Source organism: Arachis hypogaea, chromosome 5, assembly GCF_003086295.3.
Source record: "Arachis hypogaea cultivar Tifrunner chromosome 5, arahy.Tifrunner.gnm2.J5K5, whole genome shotgun sequence".
Taxonomy (NCBI): domain Eukaryota; kingdom Viridiplantae; phylum Streptophyta; class Magnoliopsida; order Fabales; family Fabaceae; genus Arachis; species Arachis hypogaea.
In genome coordinates, this window is record NC_092040.1 from 67,634,567 (window position 1) to 67,647,958 (window position 13,392).

Sequence of the window (13,392 nt, forward strand, 5' to 3'; positions counted from 1 at the left end):
AAACTGTCAATGGACTCCCTCAGGAAGATTCCAATCAGTTTATTTCTAATTTTCTGCAAATTTGTGATACTGTGAAAGCTGATGGGGTGAATCCTAAGGTGTACAAACTCATGCTCTTCCCATTTTCCTTGAAGGACAGAGCAAAGTTGTGGCTAGATTTTCAATCCAAGGAGAGTTTGGATACTTGGGATAAGGTTGTCACTGGGTTTCTTACTAAATTTTTCCCACCAAAGAAGCTGACTAAGCTTAGGGTGGAGGTTCAGACTTTCAGACAGAAGGATGGTGAGACCTTCTATGAAGCTTGGGAGAGGTACAAGTTGCTGACTAGGTAATGCCCTCTGGACAAGTTCTCTAAATGGACCCAGCTAGATATCTTTTATGAAGGCTTGGGTGGAATGTCCAAGATGTGCTTAGATAATTCTGCAGGTGGTTCATTGCACATGAAGAAGATACCAGAAGAAACTATTGAGCTTATTGAATTGGTTGCTAGCAACCAATATTTATACTCATCTAATAGGAATCCTGTGAACTCTGAGACTCCTCAAAAGAGAGGTGTTTTGGAAGTGGAAGCTGTTGATGCCATTCTTGCTCAGAACAAGCTTTTGACTCAGCAACTAAATCTAATTACTCAACAGTTGAGTGGAATACAGGTTTTAGCTGTCAACACTCAGAATGCACATCAAGAGGTCCCTTATGACATGATAGGTAATTTTATGCAAAATAAAAATTATGATTATGCTCAATCTTCTTCTGAACAGGTCAATTACATGGGGAGTACTCCTAGAAATCCCAATAATGATCCCTATTCTAAGACCTACAATCAGGGGTGGAGAAATCACCCAAATTTTGGGTGGAGAGAGCAACCTCAGAGGCCACAGATTTTTAATAATAATTCTCAAGGTGGTTGTCAACAGAATAATTTTAATAACCACCAGTTTCAGTCATCTCAGCAAGCAACTTCTCAGCCCCAGCAGAACAATGATTTGGAAGTAATATTGGCAAGTTTTAGATAGGAAACCAGAGCATCAATCAAGAACTTGAAGATTTAGATGGGTCAATTAGCCATAAAAGTTAATGAAATTGATCAGAGGACTACTAATAGCCTTTCTGGTAACACAATTCCAAATCCAAGAGAGGAATGCAAGACTATCACCTTGATAAGTGGACAAGTGGCAAGTACGAAAGTACAAGTTAATGAGGAGCCTATTGAAAAAGAAGCTCCAGAGGAGAAGAAGGAAGAAGTAGAGCACGTCTCTCCAAAGCGTGCGGACAACCCATTCCCAGACTCTCTTGACACTTATCCTACATTGCCAAAGGCTCCTGAGTACAAACCTAAAATGCAATATCCTCAGAGACTTCAAAAGGGGTCCAAGGACAAGTAGTTTTCAAAGTTCTTTTGCTGAGATTTTGGAGCAAATGCCTCTCTATGTCAAATTCATGAAGGAGTTGTTGTCAAAGAAAAAGCCTTTAAAGGGAGACGAGACAGTGGTATTGACTAAGGAATGTAGTGCCTTCATTCAGAATAACTTGTCAAGGAAGATGCCGGATCCAGGGAGCTTTCAAATCCCGTGCACCATTAGGAGCACTGATGACAAGTCATCATATACCCATTTTTCAAGCTAATTTCACTTGTTTTGTTAGCATTTATGCACTTTCTTGTATCCTAAGTAAGTGATTTGGAGTGAAAATGCATAACTTCTTTAAATCAAGCAACCACCATGAAATTAATGTTAATCCATGAGGTTTGAGCTAATTTTAATTGAATTTTAATTGATTTATAAGCCTCTTGAATTTAGTGATACTTGGAGTGGTTGTTTTGGTTTATTGTAGGTGAAGAAAAGAAAAGAAAAGGAAAAGCGTGGCCTAAGAAGTGTAGCCCAAGGAAAGGAAAGCGTGGCCAAAGCAATAGGAAGCGTGCCGCATGCAAAGGGGGAGGCAACATTGCCCTCCACAAGGGCACACTGCCCTCTAGGAGGGCAACATAAGAGAACCAAGAAGAGAAGGCAACTCTGCCCTGCCCACTACAAGGGCAGAGCACAAAATGGTACCTTGGAACCAAGAAGAAGAGAACCTTGCCCTGCCCTCCACAAGGGCAGTGTCGGGCTCTCCAAGGAAAGAAATCAAAGGAAAAATGCCTATGATGCATGCCACAAGGATCGAACAAGGAACCATGAGGAAGCTAGGACTTAAGGTTGATTGCCGTGCCAAGAAGCCAAGGAAATTAATTGAACGTGTGCCCCAGCCGTGTTTCGAACACGGGACAGCAAAGTGGAAACACTGCCCTGCCCTCCGCAAGGGCAGGGCAGCATTTGGATTGGTGCACAAAACTGGCGCACCATGGCACGTTCCTGGCAGCATCTGGCGCACCATGGCACGTTCCTGGCAGCATCTGGCGCACCAAGCTCGATCCTGGCAGCACCAAAATTTCCTGCCCTGCCCTCCGCGAGGGCAGGGCAGCATCCTATGCACCAAGGAAATTTCTGGCGCACCACCTTTTGATTCTGGCGCACCAACTCCTGATTCTGGCAGCACCAAGGCAATTTCTGGCGCACCAACTTTTCCTGCCCTGCCCTTGGCGCGGGCAGGGCAGCATCTCACGCACCATGCCGCGCCAATCTCGCACAAGGCTGCACCACGCCGCACCAATCGTCCGCACCATGCACCAATTTTCTGCCCTGCCCTCCACAAGGGCAGGGCAGCCTCCTGGGAGTCACAATTTTGGGCCGAAAAATTCAATTAAAAATCCAATTGAATTCATTTCTTCACCAATTCAAAAGCCCATCCAAATCCCAATATCCAAGAATAGAAAGTGTATAAATAGGTGTTAGTTTGATGTAATTAGAACTTTTAACTTTACTTTTGAATTTTGCTTTTACTTTCACCTTTCTTTTGAGCTTTGGCAATTGTTTTTGGGTGACTTTACTGAGAATTCTGAGAATTGGGGAGGAGAATTGATCTCTCTTCTTCCTCATTCTTGCCTGAGCACTTCTAATCTTTTGTTTCTGAGTTTTGGGTGTGAGAAATTGAGGAAATTCTGTCTCAATTCCCATTCAAATTCTCTTCCATTCTCTTTCTGCATAATTGAATCCATTTACATTTTCTTTACTGCTCTCTCTTCTAATTCTTGTCAATTGCTTTGTTAACTTGGATCTAGGAAGGCAAATAGAGATCTAGGCTCTGCTACCTAGTCTCTTGAGACCTGAGACCCAATTCTATTTTTGGTTCTTCTGTGAACCTTGCTGCATTTTAATTTCCTATTCTGTTTGAATTTCAGTTTACTCCAATTCATCTTCTACTTAATTGATTGCTGCAATTTACTTCTTCTTTGTTTAGATCCTGCAATCCCATTCCTCAATTCCCTTTTATATTCAAGCAATTTACATTCCTTGCCATTTAAGTTACTGCAATTTACATTTCTTGCACTTTAAGTTTCAGTCATTTAGTTTCTTGTTCTTTAAGATTCAGTCCATTTTCCTTTCCTGTTCTTTAATTTACTGCAAATTCCCCTCTCCCTTTACATTTATTGTCATTTACTTCATGTTAAACACAAATCACTCAACCAATACTTGATTCGCTTGACTAAACCAACCACTAAACTAAAATTGCTCAATCCTTCAATCCCTGTGGGATCGACCTCACTCATGTGAGTTATTATTACTTGATGCGACACGGTACACTTGCCGGTGAGTTTTGTGTTGGATCGTTTTCCACACATCAAGTTTTTGGCGCCGTTGTCGGGGATTGAAATAGATTGACAATGATTAAGTGAAGTGGAGGTCTAGATTAAGCACTTTTTTTCTTTTCTGTTATTCTAATTCTTACTAACACACTAACTGTTTGAATTTTTGCTTAAACTAACTAAAACTTCATTCTAGCTATAGATTGAAGTTTCATTGGATTTCTGGGTCTGTGTGTTTATTGTTGTGTGTTTGTATGTCAGGTATAGGAAGATCTTCCCCTATCATCTCTGAAATTGATCAAAGAACTCTTCGGAGAATAAGAAGAGCCGAAAGAGGGAAGAACGTTGTTGGAGAAGAAGAATCTGAGGAGGAATTCCAAGAGATGGAAGGAGATACCAATCAACCAGGAGAAGGAGCCAACAATAATCAACAACAGAGAAGAGTCTTGGCTTCATACACATTTGCAAATGCTAGGCATTGTGGGAGTAGCATTCTTCCTCCCAATGTCAATGCAAACAATTTTGAACTCAAGCCACAACTCATCACTCTGGTTCAAAACAATTGTTCTTTTGGAGGAGGGCCTTTGGAGGATCCAAATCAACATTTGTCTACTTTCTTGAGAATCTATGACACAGTGAAAACAAATGGTGTACCCCCTGATAGCTACAAGTTGCTGCTCTTCCCATTCTCTCTCAGAGATAAAGCCACTCAATGGCTAGAGACCTTTCCAAAAGAAAGCATCAACACTTGGGATGACTTGGTGAGCAAGTTTCTTGCCAAATTTTATCCCCCTCAAAGAATCCTAAGGTTGAAAACTGAGGTTCAAACGTTCACTCAATTGGAGGCCGAGAACTTATATGAAGCATGGGAAAGATATAAGGCTTTATTGAGGAAATGTCCACCAGAGATGTTCACTGAGTGGGACAAGTTACAAAACTTCTATGAGGGACTCACTCTTAAAGCTCAAGAAGCTCTTGATCACTCTGCCAGAGGCTCATTAAACTCATGAAAACCACAGAGGAAGCTCAAAACCTCATTGATATGGTGGCCAATAACCAATATTTCTTTGCTCATCAAAGACAACGCCAACCATCACAGAGAAGAGGAGTAATGGAGTTGGAAGGAGTGGATTCAATTTTAGCTCAAAACAAGATGATGCAGCAGCAGATCCAACAACAGTTTGAGCAAATGGCCAAAAGAATTGATGGCTTGCAAGTGGCAGCAGTGAGCACCACAAGCCAACCACCAACCACTTGGGTGCAAAATGAAGAAACTCAAGAGGAGCAACAGCAAGAGCAAGTCCAATACATGCACAACCAAAATCCTGGAACAAATGAAGTCTATGGGGATACTTACAATCCATCTTGGAAGAACCATCCCAACCTCAGATGGGGAGACAACCATAATCAAAACCAACAACCATGGCAAAGAAACTCAAATCAGAACAATTGGAAAAACACAAACCACAACCCCCAGCCAAACATTAACCAAAATACATATAGAAAACCACAAAATAACTACCCCAACTCTAACCATTATCCACCCAACAACCATCCAACAAATCAAAACACCTATCATCATCCATCAACACCCCAAAACCAACCAATTACACAAGACTCACAGAGGATTACCAATCTAGAGCTGCTCATGGAGAAACTGATGAAGAACCAAGAATTGACAACCAAGAACCAAGAAGCCTCCATGAAGAACCTAGAAAGGCAGATTGGACAAATCTCCAAACAGATCTCTGTTGAGAAGCCATCAAGTTCACTACCTAGTAACACCATTCCCAACCCAAAGGAAGAATGCAAGGTCGTGCAACTAAGAAGTGGAAAGATGTTAGTGGATGGTAACCAAGGAGCAACAAAGAAGCTTATGGAGAATGACACTGAGCCAACAAAGAATGATGAAGCCATCAACAAAGACATGATAAGCAAGAATGCTCCAGAAAAACTCACAGAGGAGAACAACAAACCACAGAATTTGAAGAAAGGAAAGCAAATCATGGAAGAACCAATTCAAAAACAGCATCAAGTGGAGAAGAGCTCAACATCACCATTGCCTTATCCACAGAGATTTCACAAGGAAACAAAGGATCAGCACTTTCACAAATTTCTTGAGACTTTCAAGAAGCTAGAGATTAACATACCTTTGGCAGAGGCTTTGGAGCAAATGCCCCTGTATGCCAAGTTCTTAAAGGAGCTCATTAATAAGAAGAGACAGTGGAATGAAAAGGAGACTGTAATGCTCAGTGAAGAATGCAGTGCACTCATTAAAAAGGGACTCCCTCCCAAGCTTGAAGATCCTGGAGGTTTCTTCTTACCATGCACTATTGGAAACTTATTCATTAACAAGGGGATGTGCGATTTAGGAGCAAGCATAAATCTAATCCCATATTCTTTAGTGAAAAAGCTTGGCATAGAGGAGGTGAAACCAACACAGATGTCTTTGGAATTGGTGGATCAATCAATAGTATATCCTAAAGGACTGATTGAGAACCTTCTAGTTAAGGTTGACAAGTTTATCTACCCAGCAGATTTTGTGATCCTGGATTCTTCAGAACATGGAAATGACTCCATAATACTTGGTCGACCATTTTTGGCCACTGCTAGAGCCATTGTGGACATAGAGAAGGGAGAGTTAACCTTCAGGATGCATGAGGAGAGCATCATCCTGAAAGTCTTTCCAGAAGTACAAAGGGATGAAGAAACAAGCAAAATGAATGATGATCTTCTTCCAAAGCAATCGACTAACAAGGAAGTAGAACAGAAAAACAAACAGATGCAAGAAGAAAAAGGGATTCACAAGGAAGCAGGGGTGATAAACAAGAAGGAAGGAATTACAACCCAAGTAACTGTCAAGAAAGAAAGATCAACAAGAAAGAAAAAGATGAAGAGCAAGAAAAAGGCTCACAAAGGTTGGAAGAACAAGAAAATCCCAACTGAAGGATTTTCTAAAGGTGATAAGGTGCAACTAGTATATCAACAGCAGGGAGCAGAAGATTATTACACTGTCAACCAAATACTTTCTCTTGAGCATATGGAAATTGAACATCAAGGCACACAGAGAAAGCTGACAGTGAGAGGTGACAAGTTGAGACATCACCAATATCAACCACCCTAAAGGGAGGTCAATGTCAAGCTAATGACAATAAAAGAGTGCTTCATGGGAGGCAACCCATGGTTTAAGATTTCTGTCTTCTCTTTTATTTAATAAGCTATGATTCCTCTGAATATGATTTTGAATTTTCATGCCTGGTAAATGCATACATCGTTTTGAAGCACATGGCAAACTTCTAAGTTTGGTGTACCTTAAGGCACACCCAAGTTCATTTTTCAAAAAAAAAAAAGGGGGGGGGGATTATTCTTAGAACATATGCATAATTCTTTTGATAAAGCATGTGACCAAACACTAAGTTTGGTGTCTGCATGTGCAACAATGTTCAGAAGATCATTTCCCAATCATGGACTCAAAACCATACAGACAAGGAATCATACATCAATTTTTTTTTTAAAAAAATGCATCAATTGTGAGAACGGTTTGCATTGTTGAGCCGTCCCCTCAATAAAAGATAAGTTTGGTGTTCACCAACTTTTAGCATTTTATTTAGGGACACAATTGATCACAAAAACAATTTAAATAACTATTAAACAGACCAAAACAATTTATTTTATTATTGCAAATAAGCTGCCAACGGTTATATTAATATTCTAAGCTAGCTGTTTTGGTTCAGGTGGAAGAAAAAGATTAAGACAAACGCTAGGAGAAGGTCACGGCTAGGAGGAGCTATGTGAGGAAGGTCACATGTGCCTAGGAAAACGCGCTCATGGGGAACAAAATTTGCATGCATGCAACATTGAACACCGAGGTACATGCAGCCAATGGAAGAAGGATCCTCATCAAAGCCTCAACAACACATGCAAGCCGTCCATCTCATGCATTCCTTGAATGAGCAAATCAATCTTAACCCTTCATGAGCACCAACGAGTCCCTCTCTCTCTCATTATGGTTTTGTTGGAAGGCTTGAAGAATTCACCTATAAGTAGCCGTTGGCACCAACACGGTTTACACATTCCCATTCAAGCCACTTTCATATGAAAACCATACTCTATTCCACTTCCAAAACCAACATAATTCCCTTACCTCACACATCAAAACCGAACCAAAATTTACCCCAAACACAACGCATATTTCTTCTACTCTCACTTCTTCTTCCTTTTCACTTCAATTTCAATGGCCTCCTCAAGTTCAAAAAGAAGGGCGGGAAAAGAACCTATGGTAACCGAACCTCCAGCCTTTGATGCAACCAAGTTTAGATCCCAATTCCATGAAGGGAGATATCATAGGTTCATGGAGGCAAAGAATGTCATCTATGAGAAAGGCCTTGATTTGAGGGAAGGAGAATACCCCATCATGAGGCAAATTACTAGAGAAAGAAGGTGGGAACTCTTGTGTGCTCCTCTTGTTGACATCAGTGCAGTTATGATTAGGGAGTTTTATGCAAATGCTGCAAAAGAAAACAAAAATGATGCTCCCTACACAAGTTATGTCAGAGGAGTTGAAGTGAGCTTTAGCCCAGCTGCCATCACAAGAGCCCTCAAGTTAAGAACCATAACCTATGCAGAGCCTAGTTATGAGGCTAGATTGCAAAGGGAAAATAATCCTGATGAAATCTTGCAAGGGTTATGTGTGGAGAACACAGATTGGGAAAGAGATTCAAAAGGAGTTCCAAGCCACTTAAGAAGGATAAATCTCACCCCTGTAGCCAAGGGATGGTATGAAATAGTGAGAAGATCTATCCTTCCTACTGGAAACGCCTCTTGGGTCACAATCAAACGGGCACTCTTGACATACTGCATCTTGCATGGAGGTGAGATCAACCTCGCACAACTCATAGCTGACAGTATTCAAGAAATGGCCGATAGCACAAGCAAATCAAAGGGTCTTGGACATCCAAGTACCATCCTCAGGCTATGTGACAAAGCTGGAGTAATTTTTGAAGATGAGGATACAACAAAAGTGAAGAAAGGGAAGTGGATTACCAAGAAGAGCATGGAGGGAACGAATGAAGAAGAAAATCAAGAAGGGGTAGTAGCTCCTAGACAAAGGAGATCACAAGGAGAGGAAGGGCGAAATCAAGCTCATGATGCCATAGACATGAGCCAATTACAAAGATCAATTGAAGAACTATCTCAGCAACTCATGCAGGCTCAATAAGGCCAAAATCAGGGGGGCCAAGAGAAATATCTAGAGCCCCATCCAGAATTCATGGAGCAATTCTCGAAAGAAAAAGAGGAACGAGAGGCTTGGCAGCATCAAATGGAGGAGAAACAAGAGAGATGGCAACAACAAATGATGACTCAGCAGCAAGAATTTCAAGCACAGATTCTTGAAGGACAAAAAGAGCAATACAAAGAATTCAAAGAATCATATGATAAGCTGTATTTTAGTCAAGCTAAAGCAGGGGAATATAGTCACAACCTGTATTAATGGAAGAATGTTCATCATACCATGGGAGAAGTTAGACACGTACAAAGAATGGAGAATGATGAAAACATGCAAGCAAGGTTGGAGTACTTAACCCACAATCTGCCAACACTCAATCCTGAGATCAAGCCATTTGAGCAATGCCCTGAATTTTTAGCCAAGCAACAAGCAAGATCTCATCAATACACTGAGTCAACCTTTAAAAGATTGGAAGATTTTGGGCTCAGAGGACTCTTAGATTCTGTTTGGGGTAGAAGATGTCCTGGTGAAGAGATCCGAGATTACTCCAAGACAGGGAAGAGAAAGAAGAAGAAGGGAGAATCAAGCAGCAGCCATGACCATTAGAAGGTGGCAAAGTTCTTTCATACTTCCTCTTTCATGTCTCTAATAAGGAGATGCATGTCTGAAACATGATATGCCTCCATCATTTATTTCTTTTATTTCATGCAATTCTTGTTCTTTGTTTTTCATTTCAGATAGTTAATAAATAGCTAAAAATGCTAAGTCTGCATATTGCTTGTTATCCATCACTTAGCTTTAAATATTGTTTTGTTTCCCATATGCTTAAATAAAAGAGTTTGGTTTGAATTGAAAAGTAAAATATCCAATGTTGCATAAGTATGAATGGAAGTTGGTGGTGGTATATGTGTTTGATTAAATGAATGACTCATGAAATAATTGTTGCATAATATCATTCTCATTCAATTGTGAGTTAGCCTGCTGTTACAAAGACTCTTATCAATAATGAAAAAACCCTTGGTAACAAAAACAGAAAGAAAAGGAAGAAAGAAAAAGCCAAAATGGCAAAGAAAACAAAGAATAAAGGTTGGACACCAATAGCTTGAACCCTAGGACATATGCCTGTGGTGTTCTTGTACTAAGATCTGCTTGGATGAGTAAATTCTAAGGGGTATTTTAAAACCCGGTCACTTAGATCAACTGATTTGGGATGGCCAATTGAAAATCCACAATAAAGTGCAACTTAGATACAGAACATTTAGTTATCCAAAGAGATGCTGGGCATCAATGATCCTAGGAAGAATTAGTGAGCCATGTGTCTGTGGTGGAAAGATGTTGAGCAAAAGAAAAGAAAATAAAGCCAAAGGTTATGCTGCAGCATTTGACACCCAACCTCTAAAAGAATAATAAGCTTGTTAAGCACTGTAAGCCAAGAAAAGTTAGCAAGGGAGTGAGTAAAAAGTGAGCCTTATAACAGCAAGTTTAGCAAGCTTTTGAGGAAAGATATATATTATGTAACAGGAATAATAACCTGAATTGTCATTGTCTGCATAAATGCCCCATAGATCAAGTTCTGCTATCTGCATAATAAGGATAAGTATTCTTTTCTTATTCATTCCATTTACTCTTAGTTTTGATGCTTGCTTGGGGACAAGCAAGATTTAAGTTTGGTGTTGTGATGACAAGTCATCATATACCCATTTTTCAAGCTAATTTCACTTGTTTTGTTAGCATTTATGCACTTTCTTGTATCCTAAGTAAGTGATTTGGAGTGAAAATGCATAACTTCTTTAAATCAAGCAACCACCATGAAATTAATGTTAATCCATGAGGTTTGAGCTAATTTTAATTGAATTTTAATTGATTTATAAGCCTCTTGAATTTAGTGATACTTGGAGTGGTTGTTTTGGTTTATTGTAGGTGAAGAAAAGAAAAGAAAAGGAAAAGCGTGGCCTAAGAAGTGTAGCCCAAGGAAAGGAAAGCGTGGCCAAAGCAATAGGAAGCGTGCCGCATGCAAAGGGGGAGGCAACATTGCCCTCCACAAGGGCACACTGCCCTCTAGGAGGGCAACATAAGAGAACCAAGAAGAGAAGGCAACTCTGCCCTGCCCACTACAAGGGCAGAGCACAAAATGGTGCCTTGGAACCAAGAAGAAGAGAACCTTGCCCTGCCCTCCACAAGGGCAGTGTCGGGCTCTCCAAGGAAAGAAATCAAAGGAAAAATGCCTATGATGCATGCCACAAGGATCGAACAAGGAACCATGAGGAAGCTAGGACTTAAGGTTGATTGCCGTGCCAAGAAGCCAAGGAAATTAATTGAACGTGTGCCCCAGCCGTGTTTCGAACACGGGACAGCAAAGTGGAAACACTGCCCTGCCCTCCGCGAGGGCAGGGCAGCATTTGGATTGGTGCACAAAACTGGCGCACCATGGCACGTTCCTGGCAGCATCTGGCGCACCATGGCACGTTCCTGGCAGCATCTGGCGCATCATGGCACGTTCCTGGCAGCATCTGGCGCACCAAGCTCGATCCTGGCAGCACCAAAATTTCCTGCCCTGCCCTCCGCGAGGGCAGGGCAGCATCCTATGCACCAAGGAAATTTCTGGCGCACCAACTTTTGATTCTGGCGCACCAACTCCTGATTCTGGCAGCACCAAGGCAATTTCTGGCGCACCAACTTTTCCTGCCCTGCCCTTGGCGCGGGCAGGGCAGCATCTCACGCACCATGCCGCGCCAAGCTCGCACAAGGCTGCACCACGCCGCACCAATCGTCCGCACCATGCACCAATTTTCTGCCCTGCCCTCCACAAGGGCAGGGCAGCCTCCTGGGAGTCACAATTTTGGGCCGAAAAATTCAATTAAAAATCCAATTGAATTCATTTCTTCACCAATTCAAAAGCCCATCCAAATCCCAATATCCAAGAATAGAAAGTGTATAAATAGGAGTTAGTTTGATGTAATTAGAACTTTTAACTTTACTTTTGAATTTTGCTTTTACTTTCACCTTTCTTTTGAGCTTTGGCAATTGTTTTTGGGTGACTTTACTGAGAATTCTGAGAATTGGGGAGGAGAATTGATCTCTCTTCTTCCTCATTCTTGCCTGAGCACTTCTAATCTTCTGTTTCTGAGTTTTGGGTGTGAGAAATTGAGGAAATTCTGTCTCAATTCCCATTCAAATTCTCTTCCATTCTCTTTCTGCATAATTGAATCCATTTACATTTTCTTTACTGCTCTCTCTTCTAATTCATGTCAATTGCTTTGTTAACTTGGATCTAGGAAGGCAAATAGAGATCTAGGCTCTGCTACCTAGTCTCTTGAGACCTGAGACCCAATTCTATTTTTGGTTCTTCTGTGAACCTTGCTGCATTTTAATTTCCTATTCTGTTTGAATTTCAGTTTACTCCAATTCATCTTCTACTTAATTGATTGCTGCAATTTACTTCTTCTTTGTTTAGATCTTGCAATCCCATTCCTCAATTCCCTTTTATATTCAAGCAATTTACATTCCTTGCCATTTAAGTTACTGCAATTTACATTTCTTGCACTTTAAGTTTCAGTCATTTAGTTTCTTGTTCTTTAAGATTCAGTCCATTTTCCTTTCCTGTTCTTTAATTTACTGCAAATTCCCCTCTCCCTTTACATTTATTGTCATTTACTTCCTGTTAAACACAAATCACTCAACCAATACTTGATTCGCTTGACTAAACCAACCACTAAACTAAAATTGCTCAATCCTTCAATCCCTGTGGGATCGACCTCACTCATGTGAGTTATTATTACTTGATGCGACCCGGTACACTTGCCGGTGAGTTTTGTGTTGGATCGTTTTCCACACATCAAGCACCACCTTTGAGAAAGCCCTATGTGACCTGGGGGCAAGCATAAATTTAATGCCCTGTCTGTGATGAAGAAGTTGCAAATCCAAGAGGCACAACCCACAATGATAGCATTACAGATGGTAGACAAATCTATATAAAGCCTACATACGGATTAGTGGAGAATATCTTGGTCAAAGTGGGTAAGTTCTTCCTCCCAGCAGATTTTGTGATTCTTGATACAGGGGAGGATGAGAATGCCTCTATAATCCTAGGAAGACCATTCCTAGCCCCTGGGAGAGCTCTCATTGATGTGGAAGAAGGTGAATTAGTGCTTAGAGTGCATAATGAGCAATTGGTCTTTCATGTCTTCAAAGATATACATTCAACAGGTGAAGAAGAGAGGTGCATGTAGACTAAGCTTATTGATCCAAACCTTCAAGAACCCCCTGATGATGCACAGCAGAAATTGCAGCTCAAACCTCCTTTGGTTACAACCAATAAAATTCCTCCTGACATCAAACCTAAGTTTGGTGTCAGGAATGCATCATCCACCAAGGCGGAGGTTCCCAAAAAGAAGAAAGTACCCAGGGGATGGAGAAATAAAAAGATTCCCACTGAAGACTTCTCCCCATGAATGAAAGTGGTGTTGACTAGCAATCTAATGTTCAC

The 13,392-nt window shown here is 41.0% G+C and overlaps 1 non-coding gene across 1 annotated transcript; it reads right to left on the bottom strand.

Annotated features, from left to right (window-relative positions):
- Nucleotides 1–243: 243 nt before the first annotated feature.
- LOC112804148 (small nucleolar RNA R71) lies at nt 244–349 on the bottom strand. The gene has a single exon (XR_003202767.1). It is a non-coding gene; the product is annotated as a small nucleolar RNA R71 (small nucleolar RNA).
- Between the last annotated feature and the right edge of the window lie 13,043 nt (nt 350–13,392).